Raw genomic sequence first — 22,199 nt, 5'->3', positions numbered from 1 at the left:
ACTTCAGTGGCTGCTGGCATGTGCTTCTCAGATCCCCCTTAAGGACTGAGCCCCCACCTCTTCTGCCAGACATGCTGCCAATGACCAGCCTCATTGAAAAGAGGCTCAGCTGAAGAAAGCCTCTGTGTCAGAGGCTTCACCCTATTAGGACAGCCCTCATGCAATGACTGTTAGACACAGAGGTGCAGGATAACTCTGAAGGGGCATCCCAGTGTTAGAGGACACTGTAGGGCATACTGGGGTTCCCTGAGGTTGTTTTATGGCTCAATTTCCCCCTTTGCCCATATGCTTCCTTCCTGCCTCCTCTACCAGTACAGATCCCAAGAGTATTCCCCAACAAATCTCCTGCTTACTAGTCTCCAGCTGAGAGACTACACCCAGGAAAATGACATGCAGGAACATCTGAGAGATGAGTGTGTAGGGCAAGATGGAGGAGGAGAGGCTGAAGGTCAGGGGACCAGGCAGCACCAGGTGTTCATAGGGGAACGCAGAAAAATTGGACAGAGTCGTCCGTTGGACTCTCATCCAGCAATTAAATAAATTAGATATAGGTATCCAGAGGATAAGTCTCAAAAACATGATTTGAGTTTTTTAAAAAAGGAAAATCAAAAAATATATAAAATATGGTAGGATTTCTTTATTTTTAAGAAAAATACAAAATAATATATGTTGTTTTTAGGAATGTAAAATGAAATAAAAGTATAAAAGCAAGAGCCTGAATGGCATCCACAATTTTATCATAGGATTTGTTCTAAGGAGAAAGAGAGAAAAATAGTGCTAAGAAAGAGCATAAAGGGAACTTCAATTATATTTTTTAAATATGACAGGATAATAACATCTATTAAATTTCAGCAGCAGAGACATGGGCAATTGTTCAGTGGGTTCTGCACTTTTCTGTCTTTAAATTTTTTCTAAAATCAGAAAAACAATATTTCAAACATTAAAAAATAAAATCACAAAATAATAAAAATAACTAAATATTTAATAAATCCAAGACAAAGAACTTTCTAAGAATAAGTGTGATGAAAATAAAAACCACCAAAAAAATCACTTTCATCTTAAAACAGTTCTGGTATAAAACCAAAAAAAAAAAAATTCTAAATTTAATGATAAAACTACAATAAATGATAGATAATTAATATTCATAATAATAACTATCATAATAAAGATCTAAATAAGAAAATCAATAGTCTATTTAGTGAAAATCAATAGGCAAAAATAAAAGACTTATTCACAAAATAATAATAAACATATGCCATGGTTCGGGTGTGGGTTGGGTGTCTCCTAAGGGTCCATTGGGATTTGGTCTGCAAGGTGGCACTGTTGGGAAGAGGTGGAGCCTTTGGGAGGTGAAGCGTAGTGCAGATCTTTATGTCATTAGGAGCATGACATATTCTCCTGGGATCCTCCATATTCCCTGTGCATACCCATCCTCTTTCTCTCTGCTCCAGTTCATTCCTACCCTGCTCCCATTACAATGTCTCCCTCACTATAAGCCAACCAACAGGGTCTTCCCTGTCCTAATGACATGGCTGCCCCCTGGGCCAGTTGTCCTTGGCAGAGTGATTTTAATTACCCTCCCTTTGCCTGGCACTATAAATTCTCAAGAAGAGCCACACCTAAGCGATTTAGATGTCAACTGCTAAGCATTCTTTCTTTAGACTTGTAGAACACAGAACATCTGGTGACCTTCAGATAACAGCAGAATGTGTACCGCCCCTGTTTATTCTTTAGTCCTGTGCATCTACTAACACAAAGCACATAAGTTGCTGTGAAGTTTAACTTGCAGAAAAGTAATACAGTTTTTCTAAAGAATTGTAGAAACTAGCCCCAGGAGGTCAAGGGCAATTGTGACCAGTCCTGGCAGAGAAAAACAGAGGTTCGTGCCCTGCCCAGCATGCAATCTTCCTGCCCATTGGTCACTGCCCCTCTTTTCTCTCACTATAAAAGCCCTTTCACATATTTGAGTTCCCTAAAATGGTCATTTTGGGGGATAGCTTCATCTTCTCCTGGTGCCAACCCCAAATAAACCTGAGTTTCTTCCCACCAACTCTCAACTACAAAGTATTGGTTTCAAGCAGTGAGCAGATGGACTTGGATTCAATAACATCCCAACCTGGACTTTGAATCTTCAAACTGTGAGGTGAAGAAACCTTTTCTCCTGATAAGTTATCTGCCTCACGTACCTCATTGTAATAACACCAAAATAATAATAATTAAAAAAATGTTTAAAAAAAATCAACCCACCACTAATCAAAGAAATACACATCAAGATATTTTTTAACCTATCAAATTGGCAAATCTTTTTTCTTAGGATAATATATAATTGGAAAGAATTAGACAGTTGAGTCAAAAAATGATAAAAAGAATTTATCTCTCATTAAGAGTAAGAGCATAGACTGGAGATATAGCTCAGTAGGTAGAATGCTTGCCTCACATGCACAAGGCCCTGGGTTCAATTCCCAGCAACACACACACACACACACACACACACACACACACAAAAGAGTAAGAGCATAAACTGGTTGAATCTTTCTGGAAAACAATCTGTCAATATATAAAAAGGAGCTGGGTGTGGTGGTACATTCATATAATCCCAGCTACTAGAGAAGTTGAGACAGGAGGACCTCAAGTTCAAGGCCAGCCTGGTGAGACCTTGTCTCAAAAAAAAAAAAAAAAAAATGAGGTGGTGCTGGGGATATGACTCAGTAGAAGAGCATCCCTGGATTGCTTCCCCAATACAAAAAAAAAAAACCCTGCCCCCTGGGCCAGTTACATACCACCAATCACAAAGACTAAAACTAGTCCATTCTTCATTTCTATGAATCATTCACAAGAGAACAAAGGCATCAAACTAGACACAAAAAGATTTTAAAAAAAAAAAAAAAAAGGATAGGATGACCAACTTGTCCCTGTATGCCTGGGCCTTTTTGTTTAGCACAGAAAGACCCACATCTCTGTAAATCCTCTGTCCCAGGGAAACCAGGGCAGTTTTCTCTGTTTGTTTCCTCTAGGGAGGAAAAAAGATCCTCTGGAAATAACATAAAGCACCCTCTCTGATGCTCAGAAGGGCTTGTGCATCAATTAGACAAAGGCCTGGATATTAGGGGAATTTTAAAGAAGTCATTTTATTTAGCAGCTAGATGAAGATTCAATGCAAATATTTAAATACTGTTAAAAGCAAATAAAGCATTTCCATCAAACAGTCATGACTTCACAGTCTTCACGAATCAAAGAACTTTATATGAAATTCATTTTTATTTATTTATTTTATCCTCTAATAATTAAACTGATTATGTATTTTAATATTAAGAATAGCTATATTTCAGTTGTATAGCAGACCTCAGTTTTTATGATGGATACTAAGTTCTACAATTAATACTGTTTTCCTTTTCACATTGGTTACTAAAAGCCAAAGACCAAAATTTCATTCAAATCCTCAAGTAAAACAAATAAGAGAAATGAAATCTATTCTGAGCATTAACTTTGCCCATAGTTTTAATTTATTTTTTTCTTAGTCTTATTTTCCTTTCTTATTTATTTATTTATTTATTTAGGTACTAGGGATGGAACCCAGGGGCACTCAACCACTGACCTTAATCCCAGCCCTTTTTATATTTATTTATTTATTTATTTATTTATTTATTTTATTTTATTTGAGACAGGGTCTCACTAAGTTGCCCAGGCTGGCCTTGAACTTGTGATCCTCCTATCTCAGTCTCCTGAGTTGCTGGAATTACAGGCATGCACCACCACACCTGGAGCCTTATTTTCTCTAATTTTTTTGATTTAGGAAAAAAGTTACATGATATTTATTCATGTGTTCTACAAATAATCATTGAACAAGCAGCACTTCAAGTGCTAGGGACAGAACAATGAATAAAACCAATTCCTTGCTCTCATGGAGCTGGCTTTCTAGTAAGGAAAGACAGGCCAAAAAAAAAAAAAAATGAAACGAAACAAAAGTACATTGGAAGGTGTTAGGTGTCGTGAGTTGAGAAAGTGAGGAGATGGAGACTGAGATACCAATAGCACACAGAAAGGCTGCCATTGTGGAAGGACGGCCTCTTAGGTCAGGGGACATTGGACTCAATGAATGAGGTGTGAGGATACCTGGGGGAAGATTGTACCAAGCAGAGGGAATAGCATGTGCAAAGGCCCTGAGGTGGTAGGTTGATGGTGTGTTCAGTGCTAAGAATGCAGTTTGGCTGCAGGGAAAGTAAGAGGGGAAAATGATGGGACCTGAGAGCAGAGAGATAGGGAAGTCAGACCAGGGAGGATATTGCAGATCCTGGAAAGGACTTCAGAGTTTTATTCTGAGGAGATGGGAGCTGTCAGTTTTGGAGATCATGATCTAACATATAAGAGACATCTGACAGCTATTTCAATAATGGACTGAGAGTGAGGGGAGAAGCAGGAAGACCAGAAAGGAGGCAACTGAATAGTCTTCCAGAACATGCAAACAGGATGGTAACAGTGGAAGCTGTCAACAGTGGTATGTTTGGCACATTTTGAAGGTAAGACCAGCAGGATGTGCTAAGGATTCAACAGCAGGTATAAATAACTCTGAAAAGCTGAAAATGACATTGATGGGGAGTAGCATGGCCTACTGCAATGGTCCTTGCAGCCATCTGGGGAATGGAGAAGACTGTCAGTGCTTGGCCTACCTCCTGGGAAGTCTGGCTTTATTCTGTGGTAGAACCCTACATTGTATTGTTTGAAAGCTTCTCCAGGAGACAGAACCACTGGGAGAGTACAAAAAGCACCGGTTACGAATCAGACCACCTGAGTGTGAATCTCTCCTCTGCCATTTCCTAGAATGTGACTTCAGGTAAGTTATTTAGGTTTTGTTGCTGTTGTGATTGATTGATTGGTACTGGGGATTGAACTCAGGGGCACTCCACCACTGAGCCACATCCCCAGTCCTATTTTGTATTTTATTTAGAGACAGAGTCTCACTGAGCTGCTAAGGCTGGCTTTGAACTCGTGATCCTCCTGCCTCAGCCTCCCAAGCTGCTGGGATTACAGGCGTGTGCTGCCGTTCCTGGCTGTTATTTAGGTCTTTAAGCCTAAGAGAAATATAAAAGCAACATAACTACTGTTAATAATTAAATTTTTTTTAAATGAGATAAGGTAGGAATCCATGTAAACAATAAAGTGCGGCATGACACTTCACCTTCCTCAAATTGGACTCTCCTACTTTTAGAACTACTTTTAGTTCTCCTAGAATAACCTGAAACAATTTGCTTAGATTGAAATTCAGACCTCTAGATAGAATACTTCACTAAAAAAAGATTCAATTGTGTAAACGTACGCCTACTTGAGAAAGGACCCATGAGTCAGTCAGGGTGAAACAGGTGAGGCCATTTTGAATGATTTTGTGGCCACTGTGGCCAGAAAGTACACAAGAAACATGACTGTTTCCCTTTCAGTAGCCGTAGGTCCTTATGCCAGGAAGCCGCAGTTGGAAAGGACAGGCTATGGGAGAAACCTTTTGCCACTAACTGAAGGATATTTGTCAGGAACAGATGCCGCATCCCCACGTCCCACCCCAGTCACAGGCTTCTTGGTGGTGCTGGTGATCATATCAACAAATGGGCTGTTTCTGTCCTCAGGGCTTCAGATCTCGGGAAATATGGACTAAAAACACACAAAGCCAAGAAGGGCAGGCAGGGCAATCAAGGATGAGTGAACTTGAAGGCCCACTGGTCAATGATGAGGACCAGGAATGACCCCTGTGGGTGTTCATGATGGATTCGAGAAGCAGGTGAGTTCCTTTATGGCTCTTTCTACTCCCAGCACCCTGGCGCTACAGTCACATGGCACACTTTGAGGACCAGCCTCCTCTTTGAGGGGAGAGTTGACTGAATTATTTCTTCTCTCAAGCATCTATTTTAATAGCTGTATTTGTAAAAAAAAAAAAAAAAAAAAAATTAAAAATGAAATCCAAGCTCACCTAAAGCAAGAGGAGTCACACTGACTTTCTAATTTAGAGAATCTTTTCTAAAATCTTCCATGACAAAAAGCAATGTCTTTAGGTGTGGGACCAAGGTAATTATGTTAGCTTTGCGTCACTGTGACCAAAATACCTGAGCAGAACAACTTAGACGGGGGAAAGTTTGTTTGGTTCATGGTTTCAGAAGTCTCCGTCCATAGATAACTGAGTCCGTCTCTCTGGTCAAGGTGAGGCAGCGCATGGACAAAGAGCATAGCAGAGAAAAGCAGCTCACCTCACAGTGACAAAGACGCCAAGGCCCGGGGAGTTTGCCCACAGGGAAAATGCACCCTTCCAGGGCAGCCCCCAGACACCCACCTCAGTTACCACCCGGCCACACCCACCCACCTACAGTTCCCACCCAGTCAGTCTGTTCAAGCTATGATGGACTGACGAGGTTACAGCTCTCCTCATTCACTCATTTCACCTCCAAACACCCCTGCAACAACAAAGAAGCTTTTGGGGGACACCTTAGATCCCAACCATAACAGTAAAAGATGTGCCCCCTGAGGATATCTTCATATCTTCAACAGTCAAGAGGGCCAAAGACGCCCCTAACCCGATGTAAATGAGCTTAGTAAAGAGCAGAATTCGTCTACTCAATGGCCAAGTGATTGAGAAAGGCAGGAATAGAACCAACTTCAGAAATCACTGGAATCCTCAGCCGTCTCTTTCTCTCATGGCGCCTCACGTTGGTTTAATTTCCTTCAGCTTTACTTTCACTATGTCCCACCGCCTGCATCCTCCCAGCACTCTGACGCTGAGAAAAGCAGGCTTCTCTCCCTGGGTTCCCATTCGAAAACATCCCAGAGGAGGGCTGCAATTTCCCTGGCTTGGCACATGTGCTCATCCTTTCGGCCAGACGGTCAAGTTCTGTTACCATGAGACAAGGAAAGGCACTGAGCAGACAAAAGCAATAGACATCGACCACGATTCACCCCATTGCAGCTCCTGCTTTGTACTGCTTCCTGAAAAGGTGCTTCCCGAAGTGTACTTTCTAGCCACAGTGGCCACAAAATCACCCGAAATGGCCTCATCTGTTTCACCCTGACCGACTCATGGGTCTTTCTCAAGTAGGCGTACGTTTATACAATTGAATCTTTTTTTAGTGAAGTATTCTATCTAGAGATCTGAATTTTAATCTAAGTGAATTGTTTCAGGTTATTCTAGGAGAGCTAAAAGTCATTGCTGTCAATCACCGCACTAGTCAATGTACTTTCTCTGGTTCTTAGATATACCCGGGGAGAATCCTTACCATAAAAGTCATTTGTGATAATGTGCTGCCCACACTGACTTCCACAAACTTAGACTTCCTCAACCTCAGAAACCACTAACTTCCAAAAATGGTGACATGCTGGAACCATGAGCCATAACCCCCTTACTTCTGCCCTGCTCCTCTGACTTCCAAGCTAGATGAATAGGAGGGAGAAGAAATCGGTAGATGGGGAAAAACTTGGGAATTCTCACTAATATTCTCCAATTTGGAGTGAAGTTGATGCAAGCAGTGATTGTGTAGCCCGGGGAAAATGTGCAAAAAAACAAAAACAAAAACCCTTGCCAACTCCAACTGACCACCCCAGGGACTGGGCAGTCACTGGAATGGGGAAAGAGGTCTCAGAGCTGTAACAACAGCCTCTAGGACTCAGAGCTGTGCTAGAGGAAGGTCAAAGAAGGGTCTCCCACACTCCCAGGAAAAAGATACACACCCTCCTACTTGTGGAGGAAGCCTGAAATGATCCAACAAACAACATTGCAGATTAGCGTTAGACCCAGACCTCAGGCAAGGCTGCCCTCAAACTCACTTTCCCCTCCCCACACTGTAGCGCTAGGTCACGGGAGGGCAAAGACCTGGGAAGCTGTTCTAAGAACACAGCTATTCAGGGAAGGCCACAGGCCCAGACAAGTTCAGAAAGGAAACAAATTCTGAAAACAGAAAAAGAGGGGCTTCTCATGAACACCAAGACCCAGTGTTTCCACAGGTGCATCTTCCAACCTTTCAAAAACATGTCCATTTGATGCCACTTAAACTATTTCAGTAATGAATATCTGAAAAGACCAGAATTGGAAAAGGACACTTAGAACAATTACAAATTCAGAGGGTATCACAGACCAGTGACTAAAACATATGACACTGGTCAATTAAAAGTACATGAGTGTCAGTGTGCTGGTACATGCCTATAATCCCAGCGGCTCAGGAGGCTGAGGCAGGAGGATCACAAGTTCAAAGCCAGCCTCAGCAACTTATCAAGACCCTAAGTAACTCAGTGAGACCCTGTCTGGGTATGTGGTTCAATGGTTAAATGCCCCTGGGTTCAAACCCCAACACCAAAACAACAACAAAAAAAGTACATGAGTGTACATTTGTGAGTGGCAAGTGCTAGTGGCAATAGAAACCAGAGATAGTTCCAGAGAAATCACTACTTCTCCACTTGGATAGTTAAGTTCACTGAAACTAAATTTTTCAAAAAAAGTTGCAAACCTGGAAGTTTATATTTAATATTCCAACTGTAAAATGTCAATAGGACCCTCAAAATACAACTGAATGTGGCCCCCAATCCAATTGTTTCTGACCCTCTCCACTGAGGAATTATACCTTCAATATTGACCCAAAATCTGTTTTTAAGCCTGACATGGTGGTACACACCTGTAATCCCAGTGACTCGGAAGACTGAGGCAGGAGGATCTCAAGTTCAAAGCCAATCTCCGCAATGTAGTGAAACTCTTGTCTCAAAATAAAAAATAAAAAGGCTAAAAATGTAGATCAGTGGTATAACACTTCCAGGTTAAATCCTCAGTACTCACTTCCATCCCTGCCCTGCCAAAAAAACCCCTCTTTTTCTAAAAACCAGCATATGAATTTTAGTAGTACATTTTAAAAAATAAAAATAACTAAGTGGGATTCTTCCTAGAATAAAAATTAATTCAATATTAAGAAATCTATTAATATGACATATTAGCAAATCAAAGGAAAGAATGCATAAGAATATCCCAATAGGTACTTTACAAATTCCAATATACATACTTAATTTTTAAAACAAACAAAATTAGCCCTTAACTGAGCAGAAAGTAGTAGATTTCCTAGACTGCTCAGAACTTTTGATTGCAAGAAATATAACTCAACCATCTTAAAGGGAAAAAAAAAAGAATTTATTGGCTCACATATCTGAAAAATCCAAGTGTATCTTTGCTTTAGACCTGGCTGGAAATCAAAATTTAAACAGGTCAGTACCGACGGGCTTGCCAAGATTTATCTCTGCTTCTCTTTCCTGTTGGCCTCATTCTTCCTGACTGCAGATGGCCCTTCTCCTTATAGCTAAGAAAGATGACTGAGAGATGTTTGATTCATGCTTAAAACCTAAAAGTACTAAAGAAGAATAAAGATAACCTCTGCTTTCAGTCTTAGTGGTAATTTCAAGGTGGATTCTAATTGGTGCACACACACATTCTCTCTCCTGAGTAGAGAGAATTAAGTACCACTAGCTAGGTGTCATTAACTACTCTAGGAGTTCAAGGACTATTAGCATACAAACCACCTGAAATGAGTAGTGGGTGGTTTCTTAAAGAAATAGATGCCAAATAAGAGCAACAGTATGTCCTCTTTATTTATTCATTCATTGTTTATTTATTTTTGTCGTGCTGGGCACCCAGGGCCTTGTGCTTGTGGAGGCAGGCACTCTACCAACTGAGCTATATCCCCAGCCCTCCTTTAATTTACATAGTAGGAGAAAATGTGTGTGTGTGTTTGTCAAAAAGAGTAATGACACAATATATGTAAGCAATGTTTCTTTAACATTATTCTGGAAAAACTTCCTAATATGCTAGACCAGAGAAAGAAGAATTATAAATGCTGGACAGATTTTTTTATATGCTGATGACATGAATATATAACTTGAAAGCATAAAATTTCAACTGAAAAAAAAAGTAGTCGAAACAATAAGAGAAATAAGACACTTAGAAGTATACTCAAACAAAGAAGTGCGACATTTGTACTGAAAACTACAAAACATCATTGGAAAAAAATTTAAAAGACCCAAATAAATGAAGCCATCTCATATTCATGGATTGATGACAATATTGTTAAGATGGCAGGCAGTAAGTACTTCCCAGATTGATCTACAGATTCAATGAACTTGCTATCAAAATCTTGATTGGTTTTGTTTATTTGGGTTTTGTTTGTTTGTTGTAGAAACTAATAAGCAGATCCTAAAATTCATAAGAAAATGCAAGGAACTTGAAATAGAACAACTTTTAAAAAGAAAAACAAAATCAGAGGATTCATATGCCCTGATTTCAAGACTTACTACAAAACAATAGTATGATACTGGTGTAAAGAGACACATAGAGATCAATGGATAAAATCAAAAGTCCATAAAAAAAACTCTCACATTTTGATATCAATTGATTTTCACCAAGGGTATCAAGATAATTTAATAGGGAAAGAACAGTCTTTTTAAAAAAAAATGCTTCTGAAACAATTGATTATCTATATGCAAAAAAATCAAGTTGTATCTTACCTTACAATGTAATCAAAAATTAAGTCATCCTGGATCAAAGACTCAAATTTAAGAACTGCGAAACTATAAAATTCATAGAAGAAAACATAGACATAAATCTTCATGACCTTTGATTGGATAATGGCTTCTTAAACATGATACCCAAAGCACATGCAATAAAAGAAAAAAAAGGTAAATTTAACTTTATCAAAACTTATAAATTTTGTGCTACAAGGGACATTACCAAAAAAGTGAAAAGTCAGTCTACAGAGTGGGAGAGAATATTTTTAAATCATATATCTGACAAAGGACTTTTATGTAGAGTACATAAAAATCTCAAGTTCAATAATCAATTGACAACTCAGTTAAAAACTTGACAGCTGGGAGCAGGGGTGCACACATGTCATCCTAGAGACTACAGAGCCTGAAGTAGGAGGATCACAAGTTCAAGGCCAACCTAAGACAAGCCCCTGCCTCAAAATGAAAAAGGCTGGAGGTGTAGCTCTGTGATAGAGCATGCTTAGGTTCAATCCCCAGTACCAAATTTAATTAATTAACTGATTAATTAAGAATAAATAAATCAAATAAGGTACACTGAATTTTATACTTTTAAATGGTAAATTTTGTGGTGAGCTCTAACTAGAAAAATTAATTTATTTTTAAATAAGACAATTCTATAAGGTGTTACACAACTGATATGTAAAAAAAAAAGTTTTTCTATTGAAATGGTAACTCAAAGCAAGGTCCATTTTTCATCCTTCAGATTGGCAGAGTGGCTAGCAAGGGTGACAGAACTTGGTACTCTCCTCACGACGAAGCAACGTCGATTCAACATTTTGGAGTGGTGTTTGGGCAATAGCTACCAACATTTCTTGAATTTGTGGAGCACTCAGGTGTTACAAAGCCAGAAACTTAGCCAGTTACTCTGACTGAAGAGCATCAAGATACATGCCCAAGAATGCTCACTGCAGTCTGCTGGTCACAGCAGAAAATAAGGGAGGAGTGAGACAAAACAAATAGAAACAAAGGATCTAGCAGCAAGAAACAGATTAAATAACTTACACTAAGAAATACTGGGGCGTGACACTGGCCAAATCGTATGGATATATTGTGTGCATGTACGAATACATAACAACAAATTCCACCACTGTGAACATAATGCACCAATAAAATATATGGAAAATAAATAAATAAACAAATAACTTAACACTACATCCTCTTCCTGCCTGATCCTGATGCCTCCAGCATCATCTCTGGCTGGAATTTTCCAGTAGCCTCTAAATGGTGTTTATGTGTCCTCTCTCATCTTCCCCACCTTGGCCAAGTTATTCCTCATTCTGAAGCCAGAGACATCTTTCCAACAGATTGTTTTAGATACACACACACACAAACACACACAAATACTGCTTAATATGCCTTCAAAGTCTTTCCAGTGCTCCAAGAAAAAAACAAAACAAAACTTCTTATAATTGCCTATGAGGTACTGCCAGCTGCCACGGTTTGGCCTACCTGTCTCTCTTTTCTCGGGTCCAGATTCCAGTCTCAATTTTGCTTCTTCATACAATGTTACCTTACCTCAGGACCTTTGCACATGCTATATTAAATGTTTGTTTCTTATTCTTCTGTATGTGCTTTTTGTATGTGAGAGAACATATAAAGTCCTTTCTTTCTTTCTTTGTTTCTTTGTTTCTTTCTTTTTTTTACTTTTTACTTTACTATAATTAAAAATATACAGGATGCCATAAGCTACCTAAAAGCAACAACAATCCCATTATTCCTATTGCTTGCTTGCTTGGCCTTTACCCAGTGCAGTTACATTCTGACATGATCTTAAATTGTTTATTGTCCAGACAGCTAACCCTACTGCCCTTATTTACTGACATTCAATACTTAGGGCTCCAGCCTAACAAGGGCTTTTCTTCTTTTCATTTTCAAAAGAAAAGAAACCCAGCTAGCAGATGCCTCTTTTGCAGGCCTTCTGGCCACCCCCACATATGTTATGAGCTGGAGGGAAAGACAAACTCAGCATTGTAGTCCAAGTCCCTCCATTTGAGCAATGCAGAGAATCTGCAGTCAGACTCCAAAACATGCAGCTTATCAGCTGATTGGTCTACAAAGCAAATTTTTTTTTGTAAATTATATTATGGTTTATTCTTAATAGTCTACCACCAAAAAAGGCATGAAGTAGGTACCAAATGTAGTCTAAATCCTGTGTATTGCTTATTGCTCTGAAGGATTGTCCTTGAATGGCAATAATTTGGACAGCCTTTTCAGTATCATATATTAAAAAAAAATTAACTGGTCACCAAATTCTAGCACCATGTTGAAATGGAAAAATAGTGACCTAGAATGCCATTCTCTAGGGAATGTATACACAGAGAAAGATACTGGGGTGGGTTTTTTTATATCATCCCTTCCCCTAAAGTCAGTACTTTTATTTTAAAGTTGTCTTAGTCCATTCATGCTGCTGTAATAAAATGCCGTAAACTAGTGACTTATCAACATAAATTTCTTCCTCACAGTTCTGAAGGCTGAAAAATTCAAGATCAAGGTGCCAGAAAATTCAGTGGAGGGGTGTTTGTAGGACTTGGGTTATTTGCAGGTTTTTTGTGAACCCTGGGCTATAGTTCAAAACCTCACTTGCACAGTGTGTTGCTTATTGTTCTGAAGGATTGTCCTTGGATGGCTCATTTAGGAAATGCTGTACTTAAGAGTTCACCAGGGCAGATATCTGGCAAGGTGCAACTTGAGAGACACATTCTGGAAGGTTTTTGCAACATATACTTGATTTGGAAAAATAAATAAATAACCCTGCCAAACAGTTCTCCAAGAGACCTTGCACCAACCCAGGTCTCTCCCCTTTCTCACTGACAGTTGTCAAGAGTAATTTTGAGGATGTGCTGAGAAGGCAACACCAGGAGATACAGAATTGCCATCCAGAGCAGCCTGAGCTTGGCTCCAATCCCCCTCCAGAAACAGGATGGCCTCTCTTACTTCAGCCCAGCAACTCACATTGACCCAGTGTATGAAACCCAGGATGGGTGCCTTCCTCAAGTCCCACAGCTGTGGTGCAAATGGAGCAGGTAGGGGCAGGCTGCAACAAATCCTAGGTTTCTATGTCCCTTTTACGTATCTCTAACGAATAAACCCATTTTACACAGCCTGTTGTCTACAAGTGTGTTCTGCCTCTCTGCATTAGGGAGCCAGTGCACCATGAACTTGCTTCACGCACCCTAGTTGCAACAGCATCATGGAAGCCAAGCATGGAAAGTTCTGGAAAGGCTAGGATGAGCCTCAGGCCCCAGTGATCCGGAGAGGCTTCCTGGTAAACAACACGTGATCTGCAAAAGAAGCCTCTCTCAGGAGAAGGAAGGGATGACGCCAGACTGCAGGAGACGGGGAGAAGATAAGCAAAGGAATCAGGAAGTCAGTTTCTGCTGCTTCCCAGAAACTTGGCAATGAGGAGGAGGACTGTGACTTTACCCTAGAAGTGCAGCAAGGTGCCCAAAGCTTCAAGAGAAGGCAGGCCCATGCACATGGGGAAGCATGAGGGGAAGAGGGAGAAGGAAGGCAGAGGACAGGGGATCACGGGCCCAGGACAAATACTGGATCTGAGCCAGGGAAGGGGCTTCAAAGACAGAAGAACACATTTTCCTCTGCAAAGGTAAAAACTGAGGACTTGGAAACTGAGGTAGATGAGGCCTAGAAAGGATCAGACTGGAGGTCAAACACAAGTGGGCTTGCGCTCTGACTTGTCTGTTTCCAGGATGTGTGGATCTGGATAGATCATGGCAGACTGCAGTCATCTTCTTCATGTACACACAGCTTTCCTTTTCTTTATGGACCTTCCCCACCCCACGCCCTGCCCCCGACAGGCTCTCTCTAAGTTGCCCAGGCTGGCCTGGAATTTGTCATCTTCCTGTCTCAGCTTCCCAAGTAGCTGGGATTATATGCATGCACCACCACATCCAGCTTCATATATAGGGTTGTTTTTCTGTTGAGGGCCACAGCCGAGTCGGGATGACGCATGGCATTTTTGCCAGACGCCAACAAGCCACTGAGATGATAATGGTTATGTTAAGCTGTGTATATTAGACCCCTGTTGTCCGCCTCGGCCTGCTACTTTGGAGTTCTCACGGGGATTCCCAGAGAGTTCCCATTGGTTGGGGAAGTGCCGGAGGAGGGATTTCCGGGTTGGTGGTTCCGAGAGGAGCTGTGTGGCGTTCGGGAGAGTTCCCGGGAAGTGTGTGTAGAGTGCCGGTGAGAGTTTGGGAATAAAGAGTTGCTGTTTGAAACTACAAGGCTTTGTGGCGCCTCGGTTATTTTGTGCCCAGCCAGACTGCGACATTTTTCCATATTTTTATTGGATATTATAATTGTACAAAATGGTGGAATTTGTTGTTACGCATTCATACACACACAATATTAACAATATAATTTGGCCAATATCATTCCCCAGTATTTCTCCTTTCCCTCCCTTCAGCCACCCCCCACCCTTGGTCCCTTTCCTTCACTCCACAGATCTCCATTCAATTTTCCTGAGATTCCCCACCATCACCACTACCACCTTTCTTCTTTTTCCTCTCTAGCTTTCACATATGAAAGAAATCAGAACACTTGACCTTCTGAGTTTGACTTATTTTGCTTAACATAATGTTCTCAAATTCCATCCATTTTCCTGCAAATGACATAATTTTGTTATTTTTATGGCTGGATAAAATGCCATTGTGTATATATACCACATTTTCATTGTCCATTCATCCATTGAGAGACACCTAGCCTGGTTCCATTGTTTGGCCATTGGCTTCACATATAGTTCTAAATGGTATACGGTAAGTATATGAACTTCAGTTCCCAGCTGCACATGAAATAAGAGGTACAACCATCAGGTGATAGGCAGCATGCTGATTTGAGGACATAAAAAGGGAAGAGGTCAGAAGTAGTCATCCTGAGGCCCATGTGTGGAATAGCAAGAGCACCACAGCAACTTACTCGAATCACACTGCTGCCCTGCACTCTGCTTTGGCTGTGTATCATCTGTCCCAAATTCACAATGATGCTTTTTGGTAATGGCTGCTATGCCCAATTAAAAGCTAAGAAGTCCAGGTGTACAGGCACACACCTATAATCCCAGCAATTTGGGGGAGTGAGGCAGGAGGATTGCAAATTCAAGGCCAACCTGGGCAACTTAGTGAGGCCTTGTCTCAAAATAAACATTTGAAAGGGGATTGGGGATAGAGCTCAGTGGCAAACCTCTGGGTTCAATTCCAGTACTACAAATAATTTAAAATTTAAAAATAAGGAGGTAGAGAAATCAACTCACTTGCTCAAGGTAACAATGACTATTGAGGATTGAGGTTTGGCATGGAAGACACATCTTCTGATCCAAACCCAATGCTGCCTCATGGAAGACACATCTTCTGATCCAAACCCAATGTTAGCAGAGAAGGACTGCTGCTAACCTTTGAACTTACAGGTGACCCACTCAAGAGTACTAGCTGAACTGACAGGTAATAGTGTCAGAATAGGCGTGGCATGGTAGGAGGCAGGCCCAGACCAATGTGAGGAGAGGCAGAAAAAGTGAACTTTTGCATACAATTTCAAATACAAGACAAGAGATCTGACCTTGCATCTCATACAATTCTGACTTTCTAGCACTAACACAGTACCATGTAGGTGCACTGAAGACATGGCCTGTGGCTTCTAGATATGATGACAGGAACTTGAGACTGCAGTAAACGAGGCCCCAGGTCAGGGGTCTCAGGCCAAGCAGTGAGGTGTGCCTGACATCAAGATGAATCTCCTAACCAGGCACAGTAGCCCTCAATGTTCACTGTAGTCTGGCCCCTGCCCACTTCTCTAATTCATCCTCAATGTTTCTTATCTCTCAAGAAGCCCATCTGTGATTAAACAATTGTTTAACCATGCCAGACACAGAACACCTGTAATCTAAGCAACTCAGGAGGCTGAGACAGGAGGATCACAAGTTCAAGGCCCCCGAGCAACTTAGTGAGACCTGATCTCAAAAAAATAAATAAATAAATAAAAAGAGACGGGGATCTGGCTCAGTGTTAGAGTGCCCCTGCCTCTATATATATATATATATTTTGTTGTTGTTGTTGTTGTTTAACTGCATATAAAATTATAGAAGAACAAACAAGAACCCAGTATAACATTTAACTTTAGGGAATAAGAGTAGGCCCCAGGGACTGTAATGATGGTATGCAAATCTTTTTGTTTATACCAGTCTGTATTTTTAATTTTGAAAATTTTGCCATGATCATGTACTACTTTTAGAATTTATATAACAATTCAGTCTTCTTCTTAACTCTCTGTGATGAGTGGTCTTCCTCGTGGGCTTCACACTGGTGAACTTGACTCCTGCCCTCAGAAATGTGCCTGGGGCTGCCTCTCACCTGGGAGAGAACCCTGCCCCAGGAAAAGAAGGACTATGGCAGCTTAGGCCAGCTCTCCAAGCTTCAGGGGAAAAAAAAAAAAGACACACTCCTAATGAGAGGCTTCTTTGCCCTTCTTTGTCTCCTCTTTATCAGATGTCAAGGGCCAAGACTAGGGTGTGGAAACCCGCCAAGGCAGAGTCTCCAAGAGAGGTCTGTGGCTCCATGGGGGCCTGGGCAGCTCTCCAGGGCCAGAGATCTACAGAGGGACTCAGATTCAAGCTCCTCACTGAAAATACAGGAAGCATGCCTGTCTTTGTCCTCTTTGCACAATTCTCCCTGAAAGAGTTGTAGCACCAACCCAGGCAACTCTGCCAGATGCCTCCTTGGGGCCCTGTTACATGCCCTCCCCCCATCCCCATCCTTCTCTGTTCCCAGGAGGCTGACTTGTGTACCCTGCATCAATCTGTTCCCTGGCTGGCCCTCTGGCCTCCCTGGGTGTGGCCTATGGGAAATCCCAGCAAGAGGGAGGAAGGAAAGTGAGTCCAGGACATCATTTCTGCAGACGTCAGCTTGCTGACAGAAGCTGTGTTCCTTGACCAAAACTCGAGGCCTTTTCAGAGCATCTTCTACACAAGACCCCCTCCCTCCAAGTTTCCATTTCTGCTCCCTCCCTTGTCCCCCTAAGCTGTACAAGCCCCAGAGGACTCCCTAATGCCTGAATCTTTGTATTTGCTCCCTTTAGGAAATTCTCCTCTAATTATCCAGGTGTGAGCATGCCATTTGTTGCCAACAGGAACCCCACTTGATAAAGTATTTATCTACAAAAATATCTGGAGGAGTGTTTAGTCTCTGGATTTTATGTAAAAGGCCAAAACGTGTGTGTGAAAATGGTGAAGCCCACACCATGGACTGAAAACTACAGAAAATGTATGTGCGTGCTACTGGGGCTTGGAACCAAAGTGTCTCCCAAGACCCACATGTTGAAGGTGTGGTCTCCAGCCACAGCACCAAGCCTTTCACACAACGGAAGGTGACAGAAACTTTTAAAATGTGGGGCCTAAAGGGAGGTCTTGGGGCTTTCGCAGCATGCCCTTGGGGGGGATATGGGACCCCTTATCTTTCTTCTCTTTTGTTTCCTGTTTCCTAAGTAGTCTTGCTCTGCCATGTGCTCTCACTGTGAAGTGCTGTCTCACCACAGGCCTAAAAGCCACGAGACCAACCAAGCATGGACTGAAACCTCCACATCCGTGAGCCCAAATAGACCTTTTCTCTTTATAAGGTGATTATCTCTGGCATTCTTCATGGCAATGGAAAGCTGACTAACACACCTCCAATATCCAGCCATCAGCCAAACTTCTCTAAGACACTGATGTGAATCTGTAGCCATGTGGTAAGAGGCATGATGACCAGTCCATGTGGCTACCTGCATGTCCTACACCATCCCTGTGCAGGAAGATCTGGGACATCCTTTTCTTGCTGTGGGATATCTATGGACTTTCAAGTGAATTGATTTCTACAAGGCCTATGTCCTTACAACCTAAAGGAATGCCAGCAATACCAGAAACAGGCTGTAGAGACAGGTGGATACTTTAACCTTCTTCTGACAGGCTGACATTCTACCAGGTAAGTGTTAATCACTGCCCCCACATAAGTACTTCTTAGTTTCCTAATTAAATATCTCTGCCTGGAGCTGATCAAAGGAAGCCCAGAGCCAGAACATGCTCTATCACTTCTTGCCTAACCTGATGCGGGGAGAAAGAAGCCGATCTAAATTTTCTCTAGAAGATGGAAGTTCCTACAAGCTTTTTCTGTTAGAAATCCACAGAGTTCTGCTGCCATGCAAGCAAGCACCTGACCCCATTTAAGACATTTTCTAAGACAGCATTAGGAGAAAAGGATTCAAAGTGTTCATCTTTGAAGAACAAAATTATGTCCTTTGCAGGAAAATGGATGGAACAGGAGACGTGACATAAGCTACTACACTGGCTCCAGATTCTCACCAGCACCTCAGGATGGAGAACTTTAGGTGATGTTTGGATATATAGGAGATATATTAGTCATGTTTCCTTCACTATAACAAATACCAGAGAAAATCATGCTAAGTGAAATTAAACCAGGCTCAGAAAGTCAAGGATCAAATTTTTTTCTGTCATATGCAGAAGCTAAAGAGAAAGAAAAAGGGGCCTCATCAAAATGGAGGAAAGTAGAGAAAAGGAGATAAGGGAGAGAAGAGGGGAAGGTACAGAGAGGAGCAGGAAAATGAAATAGACCAATCAATGTTATGTGCATGTACAAACACATGAAAACAAATCCCACTATTATGCATAATTATAATATACCAATTAAATATTTTTTTTAAAAAATCAGACATAATAACATTCAATAAGGAAAAAAAATCATGCTATATTGCTAAGGTTAAAAATCATGTTTGAATGAAGTGTTAGTCATAAAGAATGACTTTATGACATTTGCCAGTAAATCGATGGATCTGGTGACTATTATGCTAAATGAAATAAGCCAGTCCCCAAAAAACCAAAGGTCAAGCATTTTTGCTAATATGTGAATGCTTATCCACAATAAGGGGGATGGGGCAAAAAATAGAAATTCAGTGGAGTAGATAAAGGGGAATGAAGGGAAGGGGGAGAGGATGAGAAAAGGAAAGACAGTGGAATGAATCTGACATAACTTTCCTATGTATATATGTGAATATGCCAAATGAATCTCACCATCATGTACATCCACAAGAAATTAATTTTTTAAAAATAACTGTGTAAATGGCAAAAAGATCAATAGAAGGAAGGGAGCAGGGGGTGGGGAGAGTGAAGGGGAAGGAGAGATACTGGCTCTGAATTAGAACAAGTTATATGCCATGCTTTTATAATTATTTCAAAATGGATTCTACGTCATGTATAATTTAAAAGAACAAATAAAAATTTAAATTAAAAAAAAGAAAAGAAAAAATTATGATTGAAGAAAATTATCTATCTGTGCTGGTATGAAACAATAGTTTGAAAGCACAGGTACCCAAAGGTCAAATTCGCAATGGTAATCACTAAATTATAGAATTATGAGTAATTTTTTAAAACCATGACCTTGTTTCTCATGTTTTCTGGACTAGCAGGTATGACTTTTGAGTTACCATAAAAAATAAATTTGAGTTTAAGAAATGTTCATGGGAATAGTGCTAAAAATTAAGAAAATATGAAATCTAACCTGGCTTTGCCACTGTCCTAATTTGCATCTTTGGAGAAAGTGTTTCTTCTTGAGGCCCAGTGTATCTTTTTTCATTATTCTAATTTGATATATATGACAGCAGACTGCAATTCAATTCATATTACAAATAGAGCACAATTTTTCCTGTCTCTGGTTGTACACAAAGTAGAATCACACCATTTGTGTTTTCATACATAGGGTAATGATGTCCATCTCTTCCACTATCTTTCCTACCCCCATGCTCCCTTCCTTCCCCTCCTTCCCCTTTGTCCTATCTAGAGTTTATCTATTCCTCCCATGCTCTACCACATCCCCATTATGAATCCACATCCTTATATAAGAGAAGACATTTGGCATTTGGTTTTATGGGATTGGCTAACTTCACTTAGCATTATATTCTCCAACTCCATCCATTTACCTGCAAATGCCATGATTTTATTCTCTTTTAATGCTGACTAACATTCCACTGTGTGTGTGTGTGTGTGTATTTTCTTTATTGTGCTGCTATAAACATCGATGTGGCTGTGTCCCTGTAGAACGCTGTTTTTAAGTCCTTTGAATATAGACTGAGGATAGCTGGGACAAATGGTGGTTTCATTCCCAGTTTTCCAAGGAATCTCTATACTGCTTTCCAGATTGGCTGCACCAATTTGCAGTCCCACCAGCAATGTAAGAGTGTCAGTGCACCTTTTTGTAATAAGAATGTCTCTTAATTCTCCCAGATTAATTCAAATATCTAGATTCTTCTCTTTTAAGAGTCTTGAGTATGTAGCATCATCTGTCTGGGTACTCTCACCCTGTTCCTAAATAGTGGAATGGACAAATGGTCAGGCAAAACAATTTCATGGTCATTTTTCCCCACAGACAAAATCAGTCTGAGGGGAGCAACTGTGAATCAGTCCCATAGACTTTTCATGGCCCCAACATCTGTTCATTCCTGGTTGTCAAATTGCATCTTTCAGAGAAAACTGTGAATCTTTATTTTTTTAACATCAAGTTCTTTTACTGTCAAAGCTGCCTATGAATTATATTCAGACAAGGGTACGAATTAGTCATGGTGTCTCTGTGTTCTGTGCAAATGTGGAGAAACCATCACAGGGGAGTCTGTGACACAGGCTCTGGATCTGCCGTGGCAAAGGAGAAAGATGAGGTTCATCTGCCCAGTGCAGAAAGCATTGCATCACTACCGGCTGCACAGCCAGGCCCTGCAGGATGAGGATGGGCGAATTCGCCTCCTTTCACAGGAAATGGGTGAAGCCCGGCTTGAAATTATTACTCAGACGTTTTGTGCTGTGAAGGAAATGTCTTCCGATAGCACAAAGCCATTGGTTTCCTGTTGTGAACTGAGAATTTCTGGCTTGCCCAAAAATGGACAGGAAGGGAAAGGGTGGTTGTCCCCTTGGAAGACGTTGTTTAATGAAAACGCCGTTCAAGGGCTTCCAGGACACTCCAAATGGCCAGAAGGGAGGATGGAGGTTGGGGAGAGGTCACAGTAGTAAGGGAGTCCACGTGAAAAATAAGGGTGTGGAGAGACTAGCTGTGTGACATGTGAGTTGCACAAACATTTGTTGAGCAATTCTGTGTGCTGAGCACCGTGCTATGTGCCAGGTGTGCCAGACAGCCTTCTTCCTCCAAATGACAGTGGTGGAAACTGGCACAAAAACAATATTTGAGTAAGATGATAAGGCTAAGATGGAGCTATGCCAGTTTTTGTCTGATTAGTTTTTGTCTGTTTCCACTTACTTATAATGAAGGTAGGGATCAGAAGTGGAATTTATGATTTCCAAGACACTAGTAATAAATATTAAGCACTATGTTCCAAGTGCTTTTTCTCATCTGACTTCACAATAACCTTGTGTTAGTCAGCTTCGTGTTGCTGTGACCGATATACCTGACAAGAACAATTTAGAAGAACAATTTAAAGGAGGAAAAAACTATTTTGGCTACAGTTTCAGAGGTTCAATTCATGGTCAGGTGACTCCATTGCTCTGGACCTAAGGTGAAGCAGAACATCATGGTAGAAGGGCATGGCAAGAAAACCTGCTCAGCTCATAGCAGCCAGGAAAGGAGAGGCAGGGTGGGGAGAGAGGGAGGGAGGGA

At 41.1% G+C, this 22,199-nt stretch overlaps 1 long non-coding RNA gene across 2 annotated transcripts; it reads left to right on the top strand.

The window, feature by feature from the left end:
* The first annotated feature begins 3,685 nt into the window (after positions 1 to 3,685).
* LOC107148379 lies at positions 3,686 to 14,446 on the top strand. Of its 2 annotated transcripts, none has more exons than XR_001504257.2 (3): positions 3,686 to 4,831; positions 5,616 to 5,767; positions 13,363 to 14,446. It is a non-coding gene; the product is annotated as an uncharacterized LOC107148379 (long non-coding RNA). The 2 variants fall into 2 exon arrangements; XR_007342803.1 differs by lacking the exon at positions 13,363 to 14,446 and adding an exon at positions 11,252 to 12,667.
* Positions 14,447 to 22,199: the final 7,753 nt, after the last annotated feature.

This window comes from Marmota marmota, unplaced genomic scaffold (genome assembly GCF_001458135.2).
Source record: "Marmota marmota marmota unplaced genomic scaffold, marMar, whole genome shotgun sequence".
Classification (NCBI taxonomy): Eukaryota; Metazoa; Chordata; class Mammalia; order Rodentia; family Sciuridae; genus Marmota; species Marmota marmota.
This window is presented reverse-complemented; position numbering and strand designations above follow the sequence as displayed.